This window comes from Schistocerca serialis, chromosome 8 (genome assembly GCF_023864345.2).
Source record: "Schistocerca serialis cubense isolate TAMUIC-IGC-003099 chromosome 8, iqSchSeri2.2, whole genome shotgun sequence".
NCBI classification, from domain to species: domain Eukaryota; kingdom Metazoa; phylum Arthropoda; class Insecta; order Orthoptera; family Acrididae; genus Schistocerca; species Schistocerca serialis.
The window spans coordinates 499,030,323-499,045,344 of NC_064645.1; the positions used below are offsets into that span (position 1 = coordinate 499,030,323).

Here is a 15,022-nt window from a genome sequence, read left to right on the forward strand (position 1 = left end):
GTTTATTTATTAATTGATTTCAGACCAATATTAGATACTTGTAATTGTGGTTGATTTTTACTTTTAATTGGCTTTATAACTATATTTATGGCTATATTGGGTGCTAATTTTGAATCTGATTTTAAGAAGTTATTGCTCTTTCTACTTTAAGACAACTTGGTTTAATAATGAAAATTTTGGCTATAGGTAATCCAAAACTTACATTTTTTCATTTATTAGCTCAAGGCTTTATGTAAGGCATTATTATTTGTGTGTGCAGGTTCAATAATTCATAATTTAAAGGATTCTCAGAATATTCGTTTTATAGGCTCAATTGTTGATTTTATACCTTTAACTTCTGTTTGTTTTAATGTTTCTAGTTTATCTATGTGTGGTATACATTTTTTGGCAGGTTTTTATTCAAAGGACTTGATTCTTGAAATGGTTTGTTTAAGATGGATTAATTGTTTAATTTTTTTCTCAATTTTTCTTCTACTGGTTTAACTGCTTCTTATTCTTTTCGTTTATTTTATTATTCAATATCTGGGGATAATAATTTTTATTCTAGATTTCCTTTTCATGGTAAGGGTTATTATATTTCATTTAGTAAGATTGGTTTATTATTTGTTGCTGCTTTTGATGGTAGTCTCTTATCTTGATTAATTTTTCCTATTCCTCATGTGATTGCCTTACCTTCTTATTTGAAGTTTTTGACTATTACAGCAGTTGTATTAGGTGTTCATTTGGGTTATCTTATGTGATATTATTGGGTTTTAGTCATTTTGCATATGACAAAAGGACAGCCACAGAGCTGTAGTTTGTAGTGATACTAAGCATGACAACACGAGAGTAAAGAAACGAAATCTGTTTATAACGTGCGCCTACACCAAGAGGAGTGGCCAGCGTTTAAAAGGTACTTTTAAATACCATGACTCGATGGGCGCAGACATTTAAAATCATTGCCGCAGCGCTTGATAGCAAGAAGCTGCGAAACAGAAGAAAGAACAATTTATCAATTTATCATTTGTTAGGAAAGTTCTAGAGTCTTTATAGTTAGTTGCACTTCTGGTGGCCGATATGTTAACATGTACTTCATTACCTTTGATGTTTGGTCGACGACTTGTTAAGACGTGTTGTGTAGCATCGCCACAAGTTATATATCATTTAGTGTGAAAAACCACGTTATCACCAAGAAAAAAAAACGCTTTTGTAAACTTTGTGACGATATAAAAAAAATACTTACGCGCATGCCAGGACATTTAATTATTACAAAATATCGCATATACAAAAGCAGCGATTGTTGGACTGCTCCATGTATGAGAAAAACATAAAAATGTAAGTTTTGTATACATTGTAAATTTGTTAATGTTTACAGTGTAACGCCTTTGTTTTTTAAGAATATATTGATGCTTCACTGTACAGAAAATCTGTGCTTATTCTTTTCTTTAAATTAACCACAAATAATGTTTATGGTTAAATGAACTTTTTTACGGGTTCGCTCTTTATCGCGGTGTCTCGATTGTATTTGGGAGACCATTAATGTGTTCAGATTCCGATCTGACAACTTTTTTTTTACAAAATTTCACTGTTTTGCATTTTCTTTATTATTCAAATAGGTCCCTTAGGTAATTTCATTGAAGAGTCTGCTTGCGTGAAAGCAATCCAGGTTAAGAGGTCATTTGAGAAACTATTTTCACGCAGTCAATCTGTACGTTTCCTGAACACAATCGAGAACCGACGCATCGTCGATCATTAATTAATTATTCTCTCTTTCCAAGTCGTACCGAAAAATGGCCAAGGAGAACTGCTGTGAGTATGCAATCTAGTGTTAAAGGGTGCATTCTTTATATTGTCAGCAAACATTGCCATAAATTATCATCATCAATGTTATATTTGGTTAAATGAGAAAAGCAAAAAAAAACCTTTTAACGCTAGACTAATGCACAGGAGTAACACCCTGTTGACCTGTCACAGCAAGATAAGTAATTTATATGAGCACCTTAAGTAAAACACATTTATTGTAGGAGAGCAAGATTTGCCTTAGATGTAAGTTAGTTTTAAGTTAATTGAGCCATGAACGGCCACAGCCGAAAGAGCTGACAAATATTATAGTAGGGACGTGCTAAGTGCCACCTGCTATTACTAGTTTTAAGTATAGCAAAGCTCTCTCCTCTTGAATGAAATAAATTAAAATGATCATTCAGACCAGAATGATTGCTCGTAGGAAGAAAAAAAGTTTAAGGTCGCCTACTCTAATGAGGTAAATGTTATGTTATGCGTCAGGAGTATGTGACAACAAATTTTATGAGACCACCTATAAAACGCAGCAGGCAAAAAGCAGCAGCTTAGCAAATAAGGTCCTCGAGATACGACGCTTTTTTTAGAAAACCAATTTTACGATACATGGAACAGAAGATAGTTAATAGACACAGTTCACAGGTAATGCATGGTTTAAGTAATTTTAGATATGTATAGAAAATTGTTTAGAGAGATGGATCAGACGACACAAACTATTGTATCGATTTAATTATACTATTTGTCATGAAAAACTAAGGTGATAGTAATTTATGTTAAGCTCATCATATCATAAGTCATTAACACTGTGTCTTCAAGTCTCTTCACTACATAAAAGTCTTTTGTGTTTTCCTCTAACCAGTATCCTTACCATCCCACCTTATCCAGTAGAGAAGTGAATTTTAAGAGCTGGTTGCATGATTGATACATACTGGCTAAACGAATGGATAGTCGTGACACATTGGTTGTCGATGGGCTATGCTTATTCTCCGCAAATTGCGAGTTCAATTAAGATTTGTTATGTGCAATTGCACGACAGGGAACATCAAGCTCCCCAATTTCCCTAATGGTAGTTTGAACACGAATTGTTCATCATGTAAACGAAGCCACATTGACTATGTCTTCAAACTAACGACGTAATAGAGAGAAAATAAAAGAGCTGAACTTGAGAAAAGAGTAACTATTGTAAAAAGAAAAGAATAACAAGATTTCGAACAAAGTGTAAACCTAAAGTGCCTTGGAAGCACAAACTACGAACAAGAGACACGCTTTTCGTTAGGCCTTGTAGTCACAGAGACTAAATATTTCTATGTAAATAACTTTAAGACATGATATGTATACTAAATGTCAACTGTACTTTGTAGTAATAATGCAGTCAGTTCTATATGGACACATATATGCTGCTGTGTGTGAACCGACTATAGACAAGTAATTAATGGACACGTATAAAAGTGGTGCGTGTGAACCTTAACATGACGACCAAATAAATATGAACACGAATTAATAGTAACGTGTTAACTGAAAAGGTGATAACTCCAAGGACACGTGTGAAATACCACGTGTGAAGTAAAGTTATAAGTACTTGTACCACGAAACCACGATGTAGAAAGCCGAAGAGTGAAAGTGAATAAGTGTTGTATTTACCACAAACGGTACTGTACGCCTTTCCACGGACACATTCTTCGAAACAGCTGCGGGAGTCGCCGCATCTGGCTGCTTCCGTGATCCAGAGTCGATGAAAAACTGTGTAAAAACTCACACTACGGCTAGTAGACACCAAACGCTCTGCTTCTCGCAGAATACTGCTGCTAGCGTTGTGGAACTGTCAAGTTATTATCACATGATTGTGACCAACGGACGTAACACTGTGTACGCTGAGCGCTCAACAATCAATTTTTCTTTGCACAATGAGCGCAGATGCCAAATGTGTTTGAAATGCATTCAAAATAAAATATGATAAAGCAATGAATTAAACACTCATGTACCTTGTGAAATTATAAAGATACTAATCGGAAGAGTCTTAAGCTCGATTTTGACAATTGCTACCGAATTTACTGACCAGGCCGAGTAATGACGAAAACGTGTCGAACCAAATAAAACCAGGAAAATAGATAAGTATGAGAACTAAGTATTCCTAAGAGAATGAGACCTTATGTACATAAACAATTGTTATCCTTACCTAATCCAATTTTCTTTTGGACTAAGTTATTGGTAAGTAAGCACATTCTAATACAGATTTTTTCTGTATTTTTCATGTACAAAAACATAAATGGAAGCACGGACATGTGTCAAGTGAAATAGAGACCGCCACCATACGCCTCAACATGTTGCAGAACCAATGTTCCAGTTCCTGACCCACGACGTATTTCCAACACAACATCATACCCCGACAAATACTCCAACTTCCACAGTGAAAGTGTAATCAATTTCCCCACTCAAGTGCAGTGCTATCATTTATACCCGAAGTTCTGCCACTCCCAGTGCAACTCATACCTACCCAAGTGTAGTGAAATATATTTTTTTTTGCAGGTCATGAAAGCCACAAATAAGTAAAGTGCTACGTATTTACTGCAAGAAATCTTCGACGAAACAACGACAAAAATATTCCTGTAATATGACATTGTAAAACAAGAATGTCAATTTTTTGTAACATTTTTTTCCACGAGTGCACACAGCACCCACACTTCCTGTGAAGGCAAGTAATTTATTCCTCTGTGATTTTTTAAATATTTATTATGCCATGTATAATGTATCTATGTCTGTGTATCTTTATCTTAATTTCATTATCTTTTACCGAGAAATGAACATTTGTTATCCTTGTACAATACATTAGAAAGAGCACAGTTCAATTGTCATGTAGTTACCCTATGAACGAATTACTATCAATTTCAGTCGCACGAATATACTTACCTGATGCTCTGTATGTTAACCACTTAGCCTGATGTAGTGTGTAAAATCTACTGTAAAGAATTTTTGCAAGTAATACTAACTTGTTTCACGAAAGCAATATTATCACGACTACGCGTGAGTCGCGATGATCCTGACGGAGTCATCGCTCCTCACGCGGGAAGCAATGTCATATTATTGGATTTTAGACATTTTGCATATGACAAAAGGACAGCCACAGAGCTGTAGTTTGTAGTGATACTAAGCATGACAACACGAGAGTAAAGAAACGAAATCTGTTTATAATGTGCGCCTACACCAAGACGAGCAGCCAGCGTTTAAATGGTACTTTTAAATACTATGACTCGCTGGGCGCAAATATTTAAAATCATTGCCACAGCGCTTGATAGCAAGAAGCTGCGAAACAGAAGCAAGAACAACTTATCATTTGTTAGGAAAGTTCTAGAGTCTTTATACACTCCTGGAAATTGAAATAAGAACACCGCGAATTCATTGTCCCAGGAAGGGGAAACTTTATTGACACATTCCTGGGGTCAGATACATCACATGATCACACTGACAGAACCACAGGCACATAGACACAGGCAACAGAGCATGCACAATGTCGGCACTAGTACAGTGTATATCCACCTTTCGCAGCAATGCAGGCTGCTATTCTCCCATGGAGACGATCGTAGAGATGCTGGATGTAGTCCTGTGGAACGGCTTGCCATGCCATTTCCACCTGGCGCCTCAGTTGGACCAGCGTTCGTGCTGGACGTGCAGACCGCGTGAGACGACGCTTCATCCAGTCCCAAACATGCTCAATGGGGGACAGATCCGGAGATCTTGCTGGCCAGGGTAGTTGACTTACACCTTCTAGAGCACGTTGGGTGGCACGGGATACATGCGGACGTGCATTGTCCTGTTGGAACAGCAAGTTCCCTTGCCGGTCTAGGAATGGTAGAACGATGGGTTCGATGACGGTTTGGATGTACCGTGCACTATTCAGTGTCCCCTCGACGATCACCAGTGGTGTACGGCCAGTGTAGGAGATCGCTCCCCACACCATGATGCCGGGTGTTGGCCCTGTGTGCCTCGGTCGTATCCAGTCCTGATTGTGGCGCTCACCTGCACGGCGCCAAACACGCATACGACCATCATTGGCACCAAGGCAGAAGCGACTCTCATCTCTGAAGACGACACGTCTCCATTCGTCCCTCCATTCACGTCTGTCGCGACACCACTGGAGGCGGGCTGCACGATGTTGGGGCGTGAGCGGAAGACGGCCTAACGGTGTGCGGGACCGTAGCCCAGCTTCATGGAGACGGTTGCGAATGGTCCTCGCCGATACCCCAGGAGCAACAGTGTCCCTAATTTGCTGGGAAGTGGCGGTGCGGTCCCCTACGGCACTGCGTGGGATCCTACGGTCTTGGTGTGCATCCGTGTGTCGCTGCGGTCCGGTCCCAGGTCGACGGGCACGTGCACCTTCCGCCGACCACTGGCGACAACATCGATGTACTGTGGAGACCTCACGCCCCACGTGTTGAGCAATTCGGCGGTATGTCCACCCGGCCTCCCGCATGCCCACTATACGCCCTCGCTCAAAGTCCGTCAACTGCACATACGGTTCACGTCCACGCTGTCGCAGCATGCTACCAGTGTTAAAGACTGCGATGGAGCTCCGTATGCCACGGCAAACTGGCTGACACTGACGGCGGCGATGCACAAATGCTGCGCAGCTAGCGCCATTCGATGGCCAACACCGCGGTTCCTGGTGTGTCCGCTGTGCCGTGCGTGTGATCATTGCTTGTACAGCCCTCTCGCAGTGTCCGGAGCAAGTATGGTGGGTCTGACACACTGGTGTCAATGTGTTCTTTTTTCCATTTCCAGGAGTGTAATAAGAATAAGGGTTTTTTATTTACCAATCTTCAAGGTTGATACTGATTGCAGTGTTTCGCTTCTTATTCTATTTAAGGCTGATTGATTATATCAATACGTTTTGAATGCAACCCAAATGTTATAGTTAGCTACAACCCTCTATTCTGCTCATTGTAAGGCTCCTTGACCTCATTCATGGTATAGTCCGCCGAATAGGACTAGAATAAAAAAATATTGTTGATACTGTCCAGATTATAATGCCTGAAGTTTTGAAAATAATTACAATTGGAAGAATTAGTGCAATTTCTACATCAAAGATCAGAAAAATTACTGTGATTAGGAAGAATCATAGGGAGAATGGTATTCGTGCTGATCTTTTTGGGTCAAATCCACATTCAAATTTGGATCTTTTTTCTCGATCATCGATTAAATTCTTTGATAATGATGTTGCAAGGATTATAACAATTATTGGAATAATAAATCTAATAAAAACTCTTAGTGATAGAATTAGGATTGTTTTTCTTGATTAATATCAAGCTTTCTGATTGGAAGTCAAATGTACTATTTATACTAGAAAAACAATTATCTACCTAATCAATAAATAGAAATGTGTAAGAATAATCATACTACATCTACAAAGTGTATCATGGTGCTGCTTCAAATCTAAAGTGGTGTCTTGGTGAGAAGTGATTTACTGAGTGTCGAAGTAGACATGTTGTTAAGAAGATTGTTCCAATAATTACGTGGACACCATGGAACCCTGTTGCAACAAAGAATGTTGATCCATATAATGCATCTGCAATAGTAAAAGGTGCTTCTCAATATTCATATGCTTGAATTATTGTGAAGTATAACTCTAATAATACTGTAAAAAATAATCCTTGTAATGCATGAGTATGACTAGATTCTATTAAACTATGATGTGCTCATGTTACGGTTACTCTTGAGGCTAAAAGAATAGCTGTATTAAGTAATGGAATTTGTATAGGATTAAAAGGTTGAATTCCTATTGGAGGTCATAATATTCCTAGCTCAATTATTGGTGCTAGTCTTCTTCTAAAGAAGGCTCAGAAGAATGAAACAAAGAATAATACTTCTGATGAAATAAATAGGATTATTCCTCATTGTAATCCAATTGATACAAATCCTGTATTTAGTCCTTGATATGTTCCTTCTCGTACTACATCTTGGCCTCATTGGATTATGGTTAATAAGGGAATTCCGAATCCAATTATAAATAAGTTAATGTTAAATAGGTGGAATCATTTTGCTAATCCTGATACTAGGACTATTGCTTCAATTGCTCCTGTTAGTGGTCAAGGTCTATAGTCTACTAAGTGGAATGGGTGATTTGAGTGAGTTGTTAACATAGGTTTAATATACTTCTCTAGAATATAAAGTTCTTAAAATTGAGAAAACATAAGCTTGAATGATAGCCACTGCTGATTCTAGAATTAATAGAAGTATTTGTATAATAATTAGTAGTGAGATTAAGTTTATTGCTATAGACAGTCCTGTGTTTCCTAGTAAGGTTAATAGTAAGTGTCCTGCAATTATATTTGCTGCTAGTCGTACAGCTAGTGTACCTGGTTGAATGACATTTCTAATTGTTTCCATTAATACTATAAATGATATTAATGCAGGTTGAGTTCCTTGTGGAACAAGGTGTGTAAATATATGATTAGTATGATTAATTCATCCAAATAATATGAATCTTAATCATATAGGTAGGGCGATTGCAAATGTTAATGCTAAATGTCTTGTTCTAGTAAAGATGTAAGGGAATAATCCTATGAAATTATTGAATAGTATTATAATGAAAATTGAGATAAAGATGAATGTTGTTCCATTAAATGATTTTGGTCCTAGTAGTGTTTTGAATTCATTGTGTAAGGTTAAGTTTAGTTTATTTCAGATAATATTAATTTGTGATGGTGTAAGTCAGAACATTGATGTGATTAATAATAGTCCTAAAAATGTTCTAGTTCAATTTAATGATAAATTGAAGATGTTAGTTGATGGATCAAATGTTGAGAATAAATTTGTTATCATTTTAAATTTAAGTTTTTTATGTCAATTGTTCTTTTTTCTGCTCTTTTAATAAGGTTAGGTTTAAATGAGAAAAAGTTTATTTTATTAAATAGGATTAAGGTAGCAGAAAATGTAATGAATAGGGAGAATCATATGAGAGGGGATATTTGAGGGATTTAGATTTAATTTCCCCATCAGAAGTAGTCGTTAATTTACTATTGTTTGGTTTAAGAGACCATTACTTACTTTCAGTCATCTGAAGTTTCAAGGTGTACTAATTGTTTAGTTATTTTAGATTGACACTATAATGTTATATATTTTAACTAACTCCTTAGATTATCTTAGATAATCACTTGATAAATAAATTTACTGAAGTTCTTTAATTACAATTGGTATAAATCTGTGGTTTACTCCACAGATTTATGACCATTGCCCGAAGAATAATCCAGGTCGGTTTATTGTAAATGTTCCTTGATTTAGTCGACCTGGTGTTGCATCAATTTTAACCGCTAGAGCAGGAACTGCTCTTGAGTGAAGAACATCTGATGCTCTTGTTAATACTCATACTTCTGTATTTATCGGTAGAATTGTTCGGTTATCTACGTCTAGAAGTCGAAATCCATCATTTTCTAGATCTTGTTCTGGTGTTATGTAAGTGTTGAATTCTACGTCTATAAAGTCTGAATATTCATATCTTCAGTATCACTGTTGTCCAATGGTTATGATTGTAATTATTGCATCTACTTAATAATTAAGTAAGTATAATAGTCATAATGATGGTAAAGCAATGACAGTTAGGGTAATTGTTGGCAATGCTGTTCAGATTGTTTCAATTAAATGTCCATGAAGTATGTTTCGGTTTGTATAGGCAATAAATAATATATAACTCAGGGCATAACCTACAATTACTGTAATTAATACGACCATAGTATGATCATGAAAGAGTGATAGTTGCTCCATTAATGGTGCAGCTCCATCTTGAAGAGATAAATTTGATCATGTTATCATTTGAATATTTTTCTAATAAAAGGGCAAACCTTTATTTGCAGAGCTTAAATCTACTGCACTTATCTGCCATATTCGAATCTAGAGATTAATGGTAATTCTGAGTAACTGTGTTCTGCAGGTAGGTTATTTTGTAATCATTCTGTTGATCTTCTTATATCAGCCCTAAATATAATTGCTCGGTTTGTAACCATTCTTTCTCATATGATTACAATGAATATGATAATTCCTACAATAGAAATTGTAGATCCAATTCTTGTTACTACATTTCATTATGTATATGCATCTGGGTAGTCTGAATATCATCGTGGTATTCCTGCTAACCCTAAGAAGTGCTGAGGGAAAAATGTTAAGTTTACTCCAATAAATATAATTGCAAACTGGATTTTTAATCATGTATTGTTTATAGTTAATCCTGTAAAAATTGGGTATCATCGAATAACACCTCTTATAATTGCGAATACTGCTCCTATAGATAATACATAGTGGAAGTGGGCTACTACATAATATGTATCATGTAATACAATATCAAGTGATGAATTTGCTAATACTAATCCTGTTAATCCACCAATTGTGAATAGGAAAATAAATCCTAGAGCTCATAATAATGGTGGATTAAACTTAAATTTAGTTCCATATAGTGTAGCTAGTCATCAGAATACCTTAATTCCTGTAGGTACAGCAATAATTATTGTTGCTGATGTGAAGTATGCCCGTGTGTCAACATCCATTCCTACTGTGAATATATGATGTGCTCATACAATAAATCCTATTAATCCAACTGATAACATGGCGTAAATTATACCTAATGTTCCAAATGATACAATTTTTCCTCTTTCTTGTCATACAATATGTGAAATAATACCAAATCCGGGTAAAATTAGAATGTAAGCTTCTGGGTGCTCAAAGAATCAGAATAGGTGTTGGTATAGAATTGGGTCTCCTCCCGCAGGGTCAAAGAATGATGTATTTAGATTTCGATCTGTTAATAATATGGTAATAGCTCCTGCTAAAACTGGAAGTGAAAGAAGGAGAAGGAGGGCTGTAATAGCTACAGATCAAACAAATAGGGGCATTTGATCTAAAGTGATACTTTCTGATCGTATATTAATTGCTGTTGTAATGATGTTTACTGCACCAAGAATAGATGATACACCTGCTAAGTGGAGTGAAAAAATAGATAGATCTACAGATGCACCCCTGTGTGCAATAGCTCCTGCTAGAGGGGGGTAAACTGTTCATCCTGTACCAGTACCATTATCTGCTATAGAAGATGTAAGAAGAAGGGTTGATGAAGGTGGTAGTAATCAAAAACTTATATTATCTATTCGTGGGAATGCTATATTTGGTGCACCAATTACTAATGGTACAAGTCAATTACCAAATCCACAAATTATAATAGGTATAACTATAAAGAAAATTATTACAAATGCATGGGCTGTAACAATAACATTATAAATCTGGTCATCTCCAATTAGAGATCCTGGTTGACCAAGTTCAGCATGAATAAGTGTTCTTATTGATGTTCCCACTATTCCAGCTCATGCTCCAAATAGAAGGTATAAAGTACCAATGTCCTTATGGTTTGTTGAGAATAATCATTTTTGCAGTAAGATGGCTGAATTTTAGGTGGTAGACTGTAACTCTACTTATGAGATACTTTCTCTCTTAGCATATATTTGGTCTTATTTTCAATTATGATTCTAGACTGCAATTCTAGAGTGTAAATTTTTACTAAGGCCTAAAAGATTATTCTTTTAATTATAACTTTGAAGGTTGTTAGTTTACTTAACTTAAGTCCTTAGTATAATGAGGTTAAGGTTGATGTAGAAATCAACCCTATTGTTGATATTATTATGGTTATAGGAATAATAATTCTTGATTTTTAAGACTTTATCTTTATAGATCATGTATTTTCTGTATATGACATAATTAAGGCTGAGAATCTAATACATATATAATAATAAAGTGTAATTGTAGTTAATACAACTATAATAGTTATGATAGTTGTTATGTTGTTTTCTATTAATCATTGCATTACAATTCATTTTGGTAGAAATCCAAGAAATGGTGGTAAACCACCTAGTGATAAGAGAGATAATAATATTATGAATCTAATTTCGGTTTTTATATTTCTGGCTGAATAAATCTGCTTCATGAAGAATAGATTTATTTGCTTAAATAATAAAACCATGATTATTCTTAGTAATGAGTAAATAATGAAGTATAGTTCTCAGATGTTTTCTCTGACTGTTAGGGATCTAATTATTCACCCTAAATGTCTAATTGAAGAATATGCTAGAAGTTGGCGTAGAGATGTTTGATTTAAACCTCCTATTACTCCAATAATGATTCTTAAGATGATAATGGTTCAAATGAAAGTTCTTAGTTGAATACAATATGATAATACGATTATTGGAGCAATTTTTTCTCATGTTATTAATGTTAGACAGTTATTTCATCTCGAAGCTCCTATTACTTCTGGAAATCAGAAATGAAAGGGTGCAGCTCCAATCTTTAATAATAATCTAGATCTGATTACTCCAATAAATATAATTGTAAACTGGATTTTTAATCACATATTGTTTATAGTTAATACTGTAAATAGTGGGTATTGTTGCTGGAGTTGCAGCGAACGACCGTTGCACGTATCAAGGCGAGAACAGCACCGAAAATGACCACGGAAAGGCCCTCGGACGTTGGTGCGCCAGGTACATGTCGTCTGCGGCCGCAAACTCGACACCATTCCACCATCAGCAGTGGAGGATGAAGCTTTGACAATGCCAGCACACTCGTGCTGGCGAAACGTCAGAAAAATCAAACAAATGTCGCAGAAGAACCTGAGACAGAAGGCAACAGGTAGTTTGTCAGCTTGAGTGTATTATCGGTAGTCAGGATAGACACGAAGTGAACACTCACAGAGCAGTATAACTTTACTTGCCAACTAGCAACGCAAATGATAAAGATATTGAAAGAATTTATGAAGATCGAAAGAAACTATTCAGATAGTTAAGGGAAGCGAAAATTTAATTGTGCTGGCGGACTGAAATTCGACAGCAGGTAAAAATAAAGAAGAAAAAATTGTAGAAAACCGGGTGAGAATAGGAATGCAAAAGGAATCCACCTGACAGAATTTTGCACAGAACATAATATATTCATCAAATGATGGAAGAAGGTTGTATACGTCAAAGAGACTTGGAGACACTGGAAGGTTTCAGGCTGATTACATAAAGGTAAGACACAGGTTTTGCAACCAGATTTCAAACTACAAAATATTTCCAGGGGGAGGATGTGGACCCTCACCATAATTTGTTGGATACGAACTGCAGATTAAAGGTGAAGAGACCGCAAAAGGTTGGGAATTTAAGGAGACCGGACCTGGATAAACTGAACCAATCAGTAGCTGTTGTGAGTTTCAGATGGGGCATTGCGTAACTTTAGACTGAAAGAAGGAAAAGGAACACAACAGAAGACGAATGGGTAGCTTTGAAACGTGGTGAAGGCAAAAAAAGGATCACATAAATAAAAGGACAAGGATTAGCAGAGATCTTGGATAACACAGGAGCTATTGAACTTAACTGATGAAAGGAGAAAATATAAAAGTGCAGCAAGTAATAATATATAATAATCCTGTGGCTTACTGACCTGATGCAAGTATTTCAACTGGACGACACTTCGGCGAGTAGTGTGTCCCCAGCCAACCCCACCTATCCAAAAGGGGAAGAGGCACTTACACTTCATTGTGGAATCCGAACCATGTGTCGTTTCTAGCGACTCTTCATCGAGTTGATATTTGAAAGCTAGGTTAAAATAAAAATTGAAAAATCCAGTCAGGCTGGAGTTCAGCCCTGTGACGTCTTAGTTTCCAGACGCTTTACCGTTAGAGCACCAGTGTGGACATACAGCAGCTGAAGTAAGAGTAAGGGAATACAGACGTCTAACGCTGCAAATTACAGGAAACACAAAACGGCTAGAGAGCAATTGCAAAGCTGTAGGAAGATGCATAACTATTAAAAGATAGACGCCACCTACCGGCCAATTAAAGAGGCCTTTGGAGATGAGAAAAGCAATTGTATGAATATTAAGAGCCGGAGGAAGTACTGTATGGAATTTCCATATAGAGGAAATAATCTTTATAAAAAAATTTCGGTAAGACAAGAGACAGTAAAAATGGTTCAAATGGCTCTGAGCACTATGGGACTTAACATCTGAGGTCATCAGTCGCCTAGAACTTAGAACTACTTAAACCTAACTGACCTAAGGTCATCATACACATCCATGCCCAAGGCAGGACGAAGCGCCTACAACCGCTCGGCCACGAAGGCCGGCCAAGAGACAGAGGATGAAGATGAGATACAAGTTACGATACTGCTAGAAGGTTTTGGCAGAGCGCAGAAAGGCATAAGAAGAAACTAGGGCCCCTTGGATAGACGGTATTCCCTCAGAATTACTGGAGTCCTTGCGAGAGACAGTCAACACAAAACTATTTCCCATGGTGTGCAAGATAAATTAAATAGGGGAAATACCTTCAGATTCAAGAAGAATATAATGCTTCCAGTTTCAAAGAAAGCTGGTCCTGAAACCTAACCAATCAGTTTAATAAGTTATGTTTGCAAAATAATGACACTAATCATATACAGAAGAACGGAGAAACTGCTGGAAGCCGACCTAGGAGAAGATCAATTTGGGTTCTGGAGAAATGCAAGAATACTTGAGGCAAAGTCTTATGTTAAGTAGAAGAAAGACAAACTTATTTTTATAACATTTCAAGCTTTAGAGAAAACGTTTGACAATGTTGGGTGGACTACACTCTAAAAAGTCTGAATCCATCAGGGATAAAATACAGAGAGTGAAAGATTATTTTTTATTTGTACAGAAATCAGACTGCAGTTATCAAGTCGAAGGACATGAAAGGGAAGCAGTGGTTGAGAATGGAGGGAGACAGGGTTGTAGACTATCCCTCGTGTTACTCAGTCTGTACTTAAATTTGAAACTTCCTGGCAGATTAAAACTGTGTGCCGGACCGAGACTCGAACTCGGGACCTTTGCCTTTCACGGGCAAGTGCTCTACCAACTGAGCTACCCAAGCAAGACTCACGCCCCGTCCTCACAGATTTACTTCTTCCAGTACCTCATCTGTGAGGACAGGGCGTGAGTCGTGCTTGGGTAGCTCAGCTGATAGAGCACTTGCCCACGAAAGGCAAACGCCCTGAGTTCGAGTCTCGGTCCGGCACACAGTTTTAATCTGCCAGGAAGTTTCGTATCAGCGCACACTCCGCTGCAGAGTGAAAATCTCATTCTGTACTTATATTTGTCTGCAGTGTAGCCTTGTGCGGACTTGAAACTTGGAAGATATGCAGTAGAGACAAGAAGATAAAAATGTTTTTGGAATGAGGTGCCACAGAAGAATGCTGAAGATGTAATGGGCAGGTAGAATAACTGATGA

General features: G+C 37.0%; 1 non-coding gene across 1 annotated transcript; it reads right to left on the bottom strand.

Moving 5' to 3' along the window:
- Positions 1–14,591: 14,591 nt before the first annotated feature.
- Positions 14,592–14,666, bottom strand: Trnas-uga (transfer RNA serine (anticodon UGA)). Its single transcript has one exon. It is a non-coding gene; the product is annotated as a tRNA-Ser (tRNA).
- Positions 14,667–15,022: the final 356 nt, after the last annotated feature.